Raw genomic sequence first — 14988 nt, forward strand, 5'->3', positions numbered from 1 at the left:
GTTTCTTGTCAAACCTGTGCCATTCAATTATTCGAACTGATCTATTTAGAATTCAACATAGAGCCTCATCTAGTCTCGATTTTGGAGAGACATGACACACCGAATATCTGTTGTAGCATCATTTTATCCACAGCACGCATACTTTTTCTTGTCCTTGTGAAATTGAGGGAAGGGGAAATTGTTGTTTTTGACAACTGCCAACGAGATCTGTTATACATATTCTGTTTCAATGCACAGGTTCAAAGCCGATTACGTGATCTGCTTTCTGTCGGAGGGAAATAAAAAAAATCAAAGTAATAAACTTACCGCGTTGCTGTCTTTTAAATGCTGTATATCTCTGGAGTTCTGCAGACCTTTTTGAAGACATAGTTTTTGTTGTTTGGTTCAGGCTGTGTAAATAAAATGATGTGTAAAAACAGAACCTTTCTGCAAGGAAATTCCTCTTTTTTTTTCTTCTTTTTTTTCTTTCTTTTTTTTCTTCTTTTTTTTTTTTTTTTTTCGTCATAAAGAAGTTTTTGTATGTATAATGCCACTGCATAAAGTTTACTTATTTGTGATAGGGGAAAATGACCGAAAATTAATTTGGAAAAATTGTGTTTTTTTCCGTGCGCTACTTCTGACGCCAAGGGACAACCATACAAGCAGTGTGCTCACATGCCTGTAAAGCATGTTGTTCCTCACTTGCGCGGTATGTAGTTAGATGAAAAAGATGAGAATCAATGTGTATGGCGGCCATTTCTGTCAAAAGAAAAATTGTGCATAAGAAATCTCTCTTTCTGTCACTTTGTATGTGCGCGGACGTGTGTGTGTGTGTGTGTGCGTGTGTGTGTGTGTGTGTGTGTGTGTGTGTGTGTGTGTTGTTGTTGTTGTTGTTGTTGTTGTTGTTGTTGTTGTTGTTGTTGTCTCAATCCTCTTTTTTATCCTTGGCTCCAATTGCCATTTACCATTTGCCTTCTCTCTCTGTCTCTCTTTCTTTTCTGCAGTTTCTTTTTAAGCTCTTCTGGGACGGAGTTTTGCTGCTTAAATAACGCGGGAAAAAAGACCCTAACACTCTAAGGAGGCCTGGCCGCACCCAGGTCATGGTGACTCCTGGATGCCTTTGTATTGCCACCTTTTTTCTTTTTACCTGGTCCTCAGCAGGTTCGAACCCGCGCCCCCAGGGTGGTCGCCACTTCAGGACTGAGTCACCTTTTCTGGCAGACGTTTTAACCACTGAGTTATTGTTCGCCTAGTTTGAGTGGGGAAATTTCATTCCTCTACGTCCAGATCCAGCTGGAACTCTTTTCTGCTGCTTCTGCCATTGCCTTGAGAGCCCGTGTCCTCTCTCTGCCAGAAATGTATGTATAGGTGATCGCTAAGTGGGTAAATCTATCGATACCAGCTAATTTTTTAGCTCTTCTTCGAATGTATGAAGGAGTGATGATGATGATAATAATAAACATAATCATACTACTACTACTACTACTACTACTACTACTACGACAACTACTTATGTATATGTATATATATATGTATATATATATAGATATAGATATAGATATGTATATCAAGAGAGAGAGAGAGTATATGGCAATATAAATAAGAATAGAATTGTTAGTTCATGCTGATCTGCTCCACCTTGGTTTTTCCTGCACCTTTTCCTTTCTTTTTCACTCTTCTTTTTATTTAAAAATTTTTTTTTCTTATTTGAGTCAATTGAGAGTAAAACCCTGTCAGATCCTCTTCAGAAGCGATAATCACATAGCTTACCTTTACATGCTGTTGGGAATTTGACATGGGGATTGGGATTGTGTGTGTGTGTGTGTGTGTGTGTGTGTGTGTGTGTGTGTGTGTGTGTGCGTTTGTATGTGCGTATTTTTGTATGAGCGTTTGTGCACTTGTTAAAGTATGTGCTTTTTTCATTTTTCAGGTAAACATCTGTTTCACTTTCAAGTGTGCGTGTGTGGTTTTCAAGTTCCGTTTTTCAATGTTATTTTTTCTTTATCTCTTTCCTTCTTTTTGTCTTTTATATTTTCTTCTATATTCTCTTTCTTTTTTCCCCCTTTGCCTTCTTTTCCTTATTTCTCTGTTTTCATTTCAGTGTTCCTGTCCTCCTTTTTTTTCCGTACCATGATTCCAGTAAATACAGCCATTTTCCCTCTATGTCACCAGATACTAAGAACACGAACAATCCCGAGGAAAGTGCTGAAAAAACATGGTAAAGTTTTTGGAGCTGTCTAAAGCAGTGGCCCAATGATGGCCATAACATGGATATGCCTACCCCTCCCTTTACTGGTGCCCCATAAAAGCCAGCTCAGAATCGAAATCAAAACGCATCAGTACTAACCTGCATCAGTACTAACCTGCATCAGTACTAACCTGCATCAGTACTTACCCTGTGCCATAATCACATCCACACCGGAGATATCGTCCGTCTAGAAAAAGTTAACCCCACGGCCTTAAAAAAACCCAACAACAACAAAACAAAACCAACAAACAAACAAACAAAAAAACACACACAAAAAACAAAAAACCAAAAAAACCAGCCCTTTTCCAATCCGTCTGGAACCAACTTGCCATTTTTTTCTCGGTCCACCAAATCCTTTCCCTGAAGTGACATCGATACATGTTATATATTGCTCAGTTCAGAAGGTCATGGGACATGTCCAGATCCTTTCAGAGGCATCCGTTTGTGTCAGAGTAAAGGTGAAATATGACCGTAGTGGTGAAGATCAGACGTGTGAGTAATTGAGCGAAGGTTTCCGGCTGGTTTGGGGATCTTTTATCTCTGTGTGGTCGACAGGAGAAGCGTTATGATTGTAGATAGATTGTTGTTGACTGATGTGTTTGACAGGACAGTGGACCCGGGCTTAACTCTATATCCCCAGGATTTAACCTGTCTGACTGCATGTATCCTTGCTTCCAAAGAAGGGGCCTGTATATTTGTCAGACATGTATGTGTTTGCGATCACACGCTCCAATCATCGTAGTGGTTCCAGTCATCATGGTTCCAGTCATCATGGTGGTTCCAGTTATCATGGTTCCAGTAATCATTGTACCAGTAACCGTGGTTCATCATGGTGGTTCCAGTCATCATGGTTCCAGTCATCATGGTTCATCATGGTGGTTCCAGTCATCATGGTTCCAGTCATCATGGTTCATTATGCTGGTTCCAGTCATCATGGTTCCAGTCATCATGGTTCCAGTCATCATGGTTCCAGTCATCATGGTTCCAGTCATCATGGCTCCAGTCATCATGGTTCCAGTCATCATGGTTCATTATGCTGGTTCCAGTCATCATGGTTCCAGTCATCATGGTTCCAGTCATCATGGTTCATTATGCTGGTTCCAGTCATCATGGTTCCAGTCATCATGGTTCCAGTCATCATGGTTCCAGTCATCATGGCTCCAGTCATCATGGTTCCAGTAATTATTGTACCAGTAACCATGGTTTATCATGGTGGTTCCAGTTATCATGGTTCCAGTCATCATGGTTCCAGTTATCATTGTGCCAGTCATCATGGTGGTTCCAGTCATCATGGTTCCAGTCATCATGGTGGTTCCAGTCATCATGGTTCCAGTCATCATGGTTCCAGTCATCATGGTGGTTCCAGTTATCATGGTTCATCATGGTGGTTCCAGTCATCACGGTTCATCATGGTGGTTCCAGTTATCATGGTTCCAGTCATCATGGTTCATCATGGTGGTTCCAGTCATCATGGTTCCAGTCATCATGGTGGTTCCAGTAAATCATGGTGGTTCCAGTCATCATGGTTCCAGTAAATCATGATGGTTCCAGTAAATCATGGTGGTTCCAGTCATAATGGTGGTTCCAGTCATCACGGTTCCAGTCATCATGGTTCCAGTCATCATGGTTCATCATGGTGGTTCCAGTCATCATGGTTCCAGTCATCATGGTTCCAGTCATCATGGTGGTTCCAGTTATCATGGCGATGTTCAGTACAACATGAAATTTGACTCTTTTGAAGACGAATTCTCCTTTGGAGTGTCAAGGAACAAGATACACATACCCAAATTCATGATGTTGAACACAAACATTGACTTTACTGATGACATAGGCGCATTAGTAAATATTCTATTTGCAGTTGTGTACAACAGTTTGGGAAACAAACCAGTACTCAAGCCGCGCACACCCAAGATTTATGCATATGGATCAAAGACACCTTTAGATGTGCAAGGATATTTTTCATACAACGTCACGATAAAAACAAAACTGTTAATGCTAAGTTTTTACGTTGTGAATGATGACATGTCATTCAAGTGCAACACAAATAGCTTACGAAGTCATCAGCATACAGTAAGCACGAAACAATGTCATTTTTGTCATGGCCTATGGATGGTGAGTCAATAACTCCAAAAACTTCGGGAGATCATTTATAAAGATATGGAATAAATTGGGGCTGCGTGTGTTTCCTTGCAGTATCCCTTTAATATGGGTATTTCAGAAGAAAATCCCGTATCAGTTCTTGTGCAAACTATGGCATTTTCATACATGCGTTGAATAACCCTAAAGCAATTTCCATTTATACATATTTGATACATTTTTAGTATAAGAACGTGACTGCCAGACTGTGTCAAATACTTTCTGAAAATCAACAAAGCACCAGTAAAGGCGATTCCTTCTTTTTAGAGTATCGTCAATTATCTTTTTAAGTATAAATATGTGGTCCGAAGTCTTGCGTGATTTTCGAAAGCCTGCTTGTTCTTTTGATAGTAAATGTTTGTCTTCGAGATAGTTTGTTATGCGATTGTTTAATATTTGACAAAAAAAAAAAAAAAAAAAAAAAAAAAAAAGATTGCTAAGAGAGTTGTTGAGCGTCATTCTTCGATAAATGCTTGGGTTTAACTGGTCTCTTGATTTGTAAATTGGTATGCTAATTCCTTTTTTTCCCACATATCTGGGAACGTGTCTGAGTTAAGAATAGACTGAAATAACAGTTTTAGTATTTCTGTTGTTTCCGGTAGGCTAGCCTTTATGATTTCGTTAGTAATCCCGTCTTTTCCAGGCGTTTTTTTGTTGTTGTTAGTTTCTGGATGCGTTGATTATACGTTTTGTGGAACTTGCAAAATCAAGATACGGGGATGTTGTATTCGAATTTATGTTTTTTAGTTCTGTATTTGCTGTTTCTTGTGTGTTTTGGTCACCTTTGCTATGTGTCCCAGTGATGTCCTCCAGATGTTTCATCCATTTTGTGTTTCTCATTGGTTTGTAACCACTACCTTTGGGAGGTCCTGCTTCTTTGAGAGATTTTGGTGTCTTCCATACGTAATTTGGTGGATCTTTTAAGAAAGCTTCGTTCAGGTTTTGAACTAGCTGATTTTATACCGTTATTTCTTCTGTTTTACCGATTTCTTGTGTGATTCTAAGATGTAAAAGTACTTATCGCGTATCAGTCTATTCTGTGGGATTCTGTTAAGTGCATTTCTTAAAGATTTCAGTTCTCGTCTTTGGATGAAACAAGCCTGATCAAACCATTCTTTGGAGTGCTTTTTGTTACATTTTTTTACGGAATTCTTTATGATGAAGAGCTAGCTTAGATGCTTCCTTCAATGCATGTGTAAACTTTTCAACTATAGTATTTACCCTTTTATTTGTGGGTGAAATGTCTAAGTCACTTTTGATTTCTTAGTAACAGTTTGTGGATTTGTCCTGTCTTTAGTGACCAATAGCAGTGGCAGAAATTTCATTCCAGAAAAAAAATAGTATACATTTCTTTTTGGTTGTTGCATTCCTTATTACTGTGAGTGGAAGATGGTTTGTTCTTTTTCCGTTTCCTTACTGACAAGTAGATTGACAATCGTAGCGGACAATGATCGGAAAACTGACTGAGACCTTCTACATTCAATTCAGATATGTCTTTTGTAAGTTGTTCTGAACATATAAGATAGTTGTATATGGCATGTATATTTTCCTTCTGAATCACCCAGGGTCCTTCCGTTTGGAATAAGCAGATCATTGTTTATGCAGATATCGATTAGTCTGCGACAAAGTTTGTGAACAGTTTCGTCCATTGACCATCTGTCGTTTACTCTATTAGAATAACCAGGGTTAGACGACAGGTATGATCCTGTCCTTGCATTGAAATTGCCACATAATATATTGTTGCCTTTTGTGGAAAAACGTTCTATGTCGCTTTCCAGTCTATACAACATCTGATGTGAGTGTTGTTTACCGAAAGATGATGATACTGTACCCTATGTATGTGTCATTTTCCTTTTCAGCTGCGTTTGGTATATAGATCCACACAAGATCGCAGTTGCTTTGCGGTAAAATTGTAAGTGTTTTCTTTGTTCATGTTTTACAAAAACATATTCCTCCTGAAGATTTGCATGCCCTTTTATGTCTTTCTCGATAACAATGGATTCCTGGAGCTAAATTTTGAATAAATATTTCGTTTGTGCTTTCATAGCTGAAGTGAGTTTCTTCCAAGGATACAATATCAAATAATTGTAATTTGTTAAATTTGCAGTCTTTCAGCTTATTTACGCGAGTATCATCTATTGTTTCTATGAACCCTTTGATATTCCATGACAGAATGTTGATACGACTATTGCCTGTGCATCTGCTTATATGTTCGCGTACATTCTACTGATCATAGTACGTATTCCTTAGTCTGTCATAATAAGACGATCCGGAGGGGGCTGAATGTCGTGAGTGCGGATGGTGTGTGTGTGTGTGTGTGTGTGTGTGTGTGTGTGTGTGTGTGTGTGTGTGTGCGTGTGTTGTGTGTGTGTGTGTGTGTGTGTGTGTGTGTTGTCTGTGTGTGTGTGTGTGCGTGTGTGTGTGTGTGCGTGTGTTGTGTGTGTGTGTGTGTGTGTGTGTGTGTGTGTGTGTGTGTGTGTGTGTGTTGTGTGTGTGTGTGGTGTGTGTGTGTGTGTGTGTGTGTGTGTGTGTGTGTGTGTGTGTGTGTGTGTGTGTGTCTCTGTCTGAGCGTGTCTATGTCTGTGTCTGTGTGCACGTGTTATGCACGCGCTTAAGCACTTATATGAATGGTTGTTTATGCGTCCGCCGGAGGTGGGAGTTGCGTGTGTGCGCTCGAGTACGTGCATGAACACGAGCGTATCATCTTGTTGGAGGTGTGGGTGCACACTTGCTACATGGTACTGGCAGAGGGTCGGAGGGTTGGGAGGAGGGGGCGGGGGGACGGGGCTGGGGGAGCGGGGGGGGGGGGGTTAATGAAGAACGAGGAAGATCCACGGTCATTGACCGTTCTCCACCATGTGCACAGCACGTGAGGTCGATGGCAACACGTGCCGCTTGATGCAGGGTGTGAGGCCTCCTGCGCACTGTCACCACAATTCACCATCTGCCTCAATATCCTCCAGCCTGCACGCCACCCCTCCGCTCTCTCCACCTTCACGTGTACCGTTCTTCTCGTCCATCCAGCCCGGGTCGATGTGCTGTGGGAAGGGTCAGCCCGGGCCCGTTGTCTGGGTTGGGGTGGGTGGATGGGTGGGTGTGAGAGTGGTGACGGAGTGTAGGGGTCACTAACCCTGAAGTGAAAAAGCTGTAAAGTGAAGTTGGTCAGCAGTTTGCTCACTGCAGCGCGCTATCATTGGACGTTGTTGTGTTTTCGGTTGTTCTTATACGTTTGTCTCTGTCTGCCTGCACATCTGTTTCCCTGTGGGTTTGTCTGTTTATGTGTATATCTATGTGTCTCATCTCTCTTTGATAGACAATTTAAGTACCCGTTTTATGTCGGTTTTCTGTGGATGTGGCCCTCCAATTACTCCAGAAAGTCACGTACAAATCAACTAATTATTTATCCACTTGCGAGACAGCCGTGCCAAGCGGACATGCCCCCCAGCCACACGGACAGCTGTGTTAACCGGCTCTTCGTTTCCTGCAGCATGCGGTGTGACGTCCAGCAACACCAGACTCACCACACCATGTCAAATGGACGTGTGGTGTTAACGTTTTCCTCTGATTCCGACTGATGATTGCGGATGACGAGGTGGTTTTGTCAAACGGACACAACAATTAATATTTAATATTAGAAATAATGTTTAGAAAATGTAATCTGTCAAAAAATGTTGGTTTTTTTTAAATTGTAAAGCATATAGACATCATACCATGGATAGAATATGCATTTTTTCGAATCTTTTATTGTAATTACATAAATGCATGTTGTTACCAGAATGTGTTAAATGTCAATCATATGGATGGATAAAATACCAATAACTTCGCTTACTGTTAGAGGACAACAAGCCCTCTTCTTCTTCACTATTCCTAGGCCATGTTCAGAGCAAAACAATTCACAAAAGTAAGAAGATGAAATGGAAAATTATTCAAAACATCTGAATAACAAACATATTTCTAGATAAAATGAAAAGAAAAGAAAAAAACAAATGCCCCTAATGTAGTGACAGAGTTGACTATATTGAACACTTTTTGTAACTGTCCAGTTGGACAGGACTTTTGGACACTCGTAGAAAAGACAGTCCATTAGAAATTAGACGTTACGTTGAAATTATTAGCTAAAGATCAACTATTTTGTGTCCGAAATTCCTCTCTCTATATAAGCATCAATATATATATATATATATATATATGTATATATATATATATATATATATATATATATGTGTGTGTGTGTGTGTGTGTGTGTGTGTGTGTGTGTGTGTAATATTGAAAAAACCTTAATCTTTTTCGCTTCTCCAATGGATTTTTGATTGAGATATGAATCTCAGAGAAAATGACCTGGAAAAAGAAAGTTTTATCGTCACGTTTGTCAAGGTCACTTGGCCAAAAACGTCACAGAGAGAGAGATGGGGTGAGTGAGTGTTTGTGTGTTTACAACCATCCATGATTTAGTGTCACCACTGACCGTTACAATCATGCTCTTCCGTGCGATAAAGACAGCTTCACACACATCTTCTGCTGCATCAACAAACACATTCCAGTCGGTGCTACCGAGACAGCCCCTCAACGTCTCAACGGCGTCAACAGACCAATCGCGAACTGTTCTCGTCACAGGCGCTTGCCGTTTAACTCACTCAGTACGGCCAGTCCTCTTTTCTCCTCTACACAGACTCCTCGGATGTCCAGTGGGTGTCTGAATGACCCAACCTTTAGCTTCCGTCGTCAGAACTGTGGTATTCTTTGTTGACATTCACCTCTTCAGTATACGAGCGTTCCGCTTGCAATATTTTGATGATGGTAATTGGGATGAAACGCTGTTAACAACGTCTCTTTCGCCGTTCGTATGGAGAGAGTTAACAGGGGGTCTGTAGCGTGGTAACACGTGCACCAGGTTGTGTTCACATCCTCCAAGGGGTGGCAGCTGAAGTGATGTGTAAGAGTCCCGCATGTGCAGACCTGCTTGTGCCTGAACCCTCTTCGTGTGTATTCGCAAGCAGAAGATCAAATGGACACATTAAAAATCCTGAAATCCATGTCAGCGTTCGGTGGGTAATGGAAACAAGAACATACCCAGCATGCACACTATGGCTGCCCACATGGCTGGGTAAAAACGGTCATACACGTAAAAGCCCACTCGTGTACATACGAGTGAACGTGAGAGTTGCAGCCCACGAACGAAGAAGTAGTAGTAGTTCTTGTTATCATTGTAGAAGAGGTAATAGAAGTAGTACAATAAAGAAAGCCATAATTGTGCAGTATCCATAATGTGTTTCCTTCTATAGACTGACTTCCATATGGGTAAGTGGTCTGCTGGGAAGCAGTACCCGAGGTAGGGAAATGAAGCACGGGATACACAGACATTTATACATACACAGTTTGCATATTGTCCTCATATTCCGTTCAATGAGGGGTCAGGTCACCTTTTGGGAGCTCTTCGGTTGGGAAGAAAAACTCGAAAGTAGCTCCAAGAGACGACATAACAATACATTAATCATCGGTCAGGAGGTGTAGCAACCGTAGAATCAGACCGCTTGGCGACAGATTTAAACCTCATCATGTCTAATGGAAAACATCGGAGTGACACACACACACACACACACACACACACACACACACACACACACACACACACACACACACACACACACACATAGATCACCACCGAAAATGTTCCCTCCAGACAAAGTTAAGAAATCGATTACCCGTTTCATTACCGCCCCGGTGAAGACGGTGGTGGAATCACGCCAGTGGTTAGTGAACCACAAATGGAAAGGTCCTTACATCGCACTGAACCTGTCACAATCAGAGACCATGCAGCACACATGACCAAGCACCACTGTCACACGTGGTTTAATATCAGCGTGACCGTGTGGTAATCAGTTAATTTAAACGTGTGATTGATTTTATTTTACACATCTTTTTTTTTTTTTTTTTTTTTTTTTTGCTCCTCTATAAACATTCATGGAAATGCATATTTTCTTGATTTATTGATAAACGTGATTCAAGGCGTTCACTGATTCATTTCCCGCGTGTGTTCATTTGTATGTATGTATGTACGTATGTGTGTATGTATGTATGTATGTATGTATGTATGTATGTATGTGTTCATTTGTATGTATGTATGTATGTATGTATGTATGTGTGTGTGTATGTGTGTGTGTATGTATGTTTGTATGTATGTATGTATGTATGTATGTATGTGTTCATTTGTATGTATATATGTATGTATGTATGTATGTATGTATGTATGTATGTATGTGTGTGTATGTATGTATGTGTTCATTTGTATGTATGTATGTATGTATGTATGTATGTATGTATGTATGTATGTATGTATGTATGTATGTGTGCACGTGTTCATGCATGTGTGGAAATTCAGCAGGTCAGTTTCGTACCACTGTCTTGCATTCTTAAAAAAAATATAACTCCCGACTCAGCTAAACATCATAATGAGCACACACTTTCACTCAGTCACCTCACGTAGTGAATGTTTTCTCACACAATCTTTCCGGTTCCGGGTCCGTGCTGACGCTGACCTCAGGACGTTGAGGTCAAGGACGAGACGAAGGGAGATAAGTGACATCCACGATGGGGCAGATGGTGAGGACGAGGGATGAGCGAAAAAACTCCGTTATCTTGGAGCAGGCTGGATGCACATGGTCCACGGACAGCACATAATGAAAGGGATCGGTGAGGGTTTGGCGAGAGATGGAAAGGGGAATATGAGTGATGTGCGGGTGAGTGGACGGTGGTGGTGCAGGTGGAGTACACGTCATGCGTCATAGATTCAGTGATTGTGATAGTTATTTATGGAACATCAAAGGTTAACGGCCCGCAGACGGCTCCCAGTAGTCGGACACAGCACCATTCTTCACCTTCAGACCCTTTCATGGTGCGTTGGACGTCCAGCCGGTGTCACAGCCTGAAAAGACAAGACAGAGATTCATATTAGAAAAACGAACAAACAAACAAACAACAACAACAACAACAACAACAAAAACACATTTCATCGAGCTCGACAAATTGGTCCTCTTGGAGTGACTCTTTGTGAAGGGTATGCTTTTAATGATGGGTCATTCTTTCAGTAAGTATACTTGTCAATCAGTCAATCATGCGGCTTAATCGAGCGTTTGATTAGACAGTCAGTCAGTCGATCGATCGACAAACCAGGTAAAGAACCATTTAATCAATCTGTCACCAGATCAACCCAACGGATACTTTTGACAAACTGTTGTGGTCTCCTGGGTGCAGTTTTGTATTTAATTCGATTTTTTAAAATTAAAAAAAAAAAAATCACATAATTTTCAATCTGTCAATTGTAAACATGGAAAATACACCCTTTGCTGTGACAGAATTCGTTTGTTTCAGCATATCAGTCACAAACAAAACAGAAAAAGTAAAATAATATCCTGGTCTATCTTCCGTCTGTCAGTCATTTAGAGTCACTATCAGGTTCACTTCGCTATCTCAGCTACGGAAATTAGTAACATTTCTTACAGATGGAACATACTCGTTATTTAATCATTTGTATGTTTATTTATGTGTCGACTGGACTTTGCTGTCATTTGGGCAATAACTGGTGAACGTAGGCCTACTGTGTAATGTTGTGCTGTGTTATATTGTCATCTGTTGTGCTGTGTGGAGTTGTTTTGCGTTGCATTGTACTGTGGTGTGCTACCCTTTCCCCTTCTATGTATCTTTCATTTTTATCATATTTTTATTTCTCCACTAGGTTTATTTAGTTTTATTTCATACCTGTTTACAGTATTTATATGCATATTTTCACACCGTGGGAGGCTCTCAAGACCAGCGCATGGGGTCTGTACGCAGGTTAGGCATCCGCTTCCCCTTTTTATGTAGGTGGATGCAGTGAAGCGTGGATCAACACACACGTTTTAACTCCTTCGGTACTGCCAGTCCTCTCTTCTCCTCTACACAGACCCCTCGGATGTCCAGTGGGTGTCTCAATGACCCAACCTTTAGCTTCCGTCGTCAGAATTGTGGTATTCTTTGTCAACATTCACCTCTTCAGTATAAGAGCCTTCCACTTGCAATATTTTGATGATGGTAATTGGGGTGAAACACTGTTAACGTCGTCTCTTTCGCCGTTCGTATGGAGAGAGTTAACGCCTCATTGAAACTGAAAGTGAAACCGCTGTCCTGCCCTGTGTTGCCTTGTGCTGCCCTGTGTTGCCTTGTGCTGTCCTGTCCTGTGTTGCCTTGTGCTGCCCTGTGTTGCCTTGTGCTGTCCTGTGTTGCCTTGTGCTGCCCTGTGTTGCCTTGTGCTGTCCTGTGTTGTCTTGTGCTATCCTGTCCTGTGTTGCCTTGTGCTGTCCTGTGTTGTCTTGTGCTATCCTGTCCTGTGTTGCCTTGTGTTGTCCTGTGTTGTCTTGTGCTATCCTGTCCTGTGTTGTCTTGTGCTGCCCTGTGTTGCCTTGTGCTGTCCTGTGTTGTCTTGTGCTATCCTGTCCTGTGTTGCCTTGTGCTGTCCTGTGTTGTCTTGTGCTATCCTGTCCTGTGTTGCCTTGTGCTGTCCTGTGTTGTCTTGTGCTATCCTGTCCTGTGTTGTCTTGTGCTGTCCTGTGTTGTCTTGTGCTATCCTGTCCTGTGTTGCCTTGTGCTGTCCTGTGTTGTCTTGTGCTATCCTGTCCTGTGTTGCCTTGTGCTGTCCTGTGTTGTCTTGTGCTGTCCTGTCCTGTGTTGTCTTGTGCTGTCCTGTCCTGTGTTGTCTTGTGCTGTCCTGTGTTGCCTTGTGCTGTCCTGTGTTGTCTTGTGCTGTCCTGCCCTGTGTTGAATTGTGCTGTCCTGTGTTGCCTTGTCCTGCCCTGTGTGGCCTTGTGCTGCCCTGTGTGGCCTTGTGCTGCTCTATGTTGCCTTGTCCTGCCCTGAGTTGCGTCGTATCCTGTCGTGTCGTGTGGAAACGTGTTCGTGTTGTGCAGTGCCGGATTGTTTTAAAATGAATTGCGCTGGGTTTAGATGGGTTGGATCGGAATGTAATTCAGTGCACTGGGGTTTGATCTATTGTTTTATAATTATAATAATAATAATGGTACTTATATAGCACTGAATCTTGTACATAGACAAATCTAAGCGCTTTCGCACCAGTCATTCTCACGCACGCATAACTCTAAAACTGGAGAAACTAAAGACAAGGAAGAGGCAGGGAAGGGAGGCTATTTTGGGAAGAGGTGGTTTTTAAGGCCAGACCTGAAAGAGCTGAGAGTGGAGACTTGACGAAGCGAAAGAGGAAGTTCATTCCAATTGCAAGGTCCAGAGACAGAGAAAGAACGGCTGCCAACAGTCGAGAGTTTGAATCTGGGTATGCGTAAGTGGTGTGGATCCGAAGCTGATCGTAGTGAGCGAGATGGAGTGTAGAAGTGAAGGCAGCCACAGAGATAGGAAGGGGCTGATTTGTGAATACATTTGTAGCATAGAGTGCTGATCTTGTACTTTATTCGGTGTGAGACAGGGAGCCAGTGGAGATGTTGCAAAAGAGGAGTGGTGTGCTCAGATCTTTTCTTTCTGAGGACGAGTCGGGCAGCAGAATTTTGTATGCGCTGAAGGGATTGAATGGATGAAGCAGGCAAACCAGACAATAGAGAGTTACAGTAGTCAAGGCGAGAGAGAATGAGAGAAACGACAAGTCTAGATGTTGCGTCAATGGACAGATGTTTCCGGATGGAACTGATGCGCCGCAGTTGACAGTAGCAGGATTGACATGTCTGATTGATAAATGTTTGCATGGACAGTGTGTTGTCAAGGACAACGCCGAGGTTCCTGACTGAACTGGACAGAGGGATGGATGTACTGCCAAGTTTGACTGTATTAGTTGTAATGGAAGAGAGTTTTTGTTTAGTTCCTATGATAATTGCTTCAGTTTTGTCCGCGTTCAATTGTAACTTATTTAGAGTCATCCAATTTTGAATATCCAGGAAGCAGTTAGATGTTTCTTGCAAGAGCGACAACAGTTTTTCAGGTGTATCACTCTTCTGGAGTTGAGTGTCATCAGCATAAGAATGATGACTGACATTATGGCGGTTGATAATTTCAGCCAGAGGAGCAGTGTACTGTGTGAAGAGCACTGGGCCTAAAACAGATCCCTGTGGGACTCCATGTTCAATTTTAACGGGTTCAGACTGGAAATTATCAACAATGACAGACTGGAATCGATCAGTGAGATAAGATTTGAACCAGTTTAGAACAGTGCCGTTGATACCAAATGTAAAACGAAGACGGGAAAGAAGGATTGAATGGTCTATCGTGTCAAAGGCGGCTGACAAGTCGAGAAGAGTGATTTTAGCTTTAAATCATTACTGTATTGGTTGGTTGAGCAATGTTTTTTGACTCACTTGTGTAAACAAAGTGAGTCTATGTTTAACCCGGTGTTCGGTTGTGTGTGTGTGTGTGTGTGTGTGTGTGTGCGTGTGTGCGCGCGCGCGCGCGCGTGTGTCTGTGTCTGTGTCTGTGTGTCCGTGGTAAACTTTAACATTGCCATTTTCTGTGCAAATACTTTGTCAGGTGACACCAAATTTGGCATAAAAATAGGAAAAATTCAGTTCTTTCCAGTCATCTTGTTTAAAACAATATTGCACCTCTGGGATGGGCACGAAAAAATAAAAAAGTCA

Source organism: Babylonia areolata, chromosome 32, assembly GCF_041734735.1.
Source record: "Babylonia areolata isolate BAREFJ2019XMU chromosome 32, ASM4173473v1, whole genome shotgun sequence".
Classification (NCBI taxonomy): Eukaryota; Metazoa; Mollusca; class Gastropoda; order Neogastropoda; family Buccinidae; genus Babylonia; species Babylonia areolata.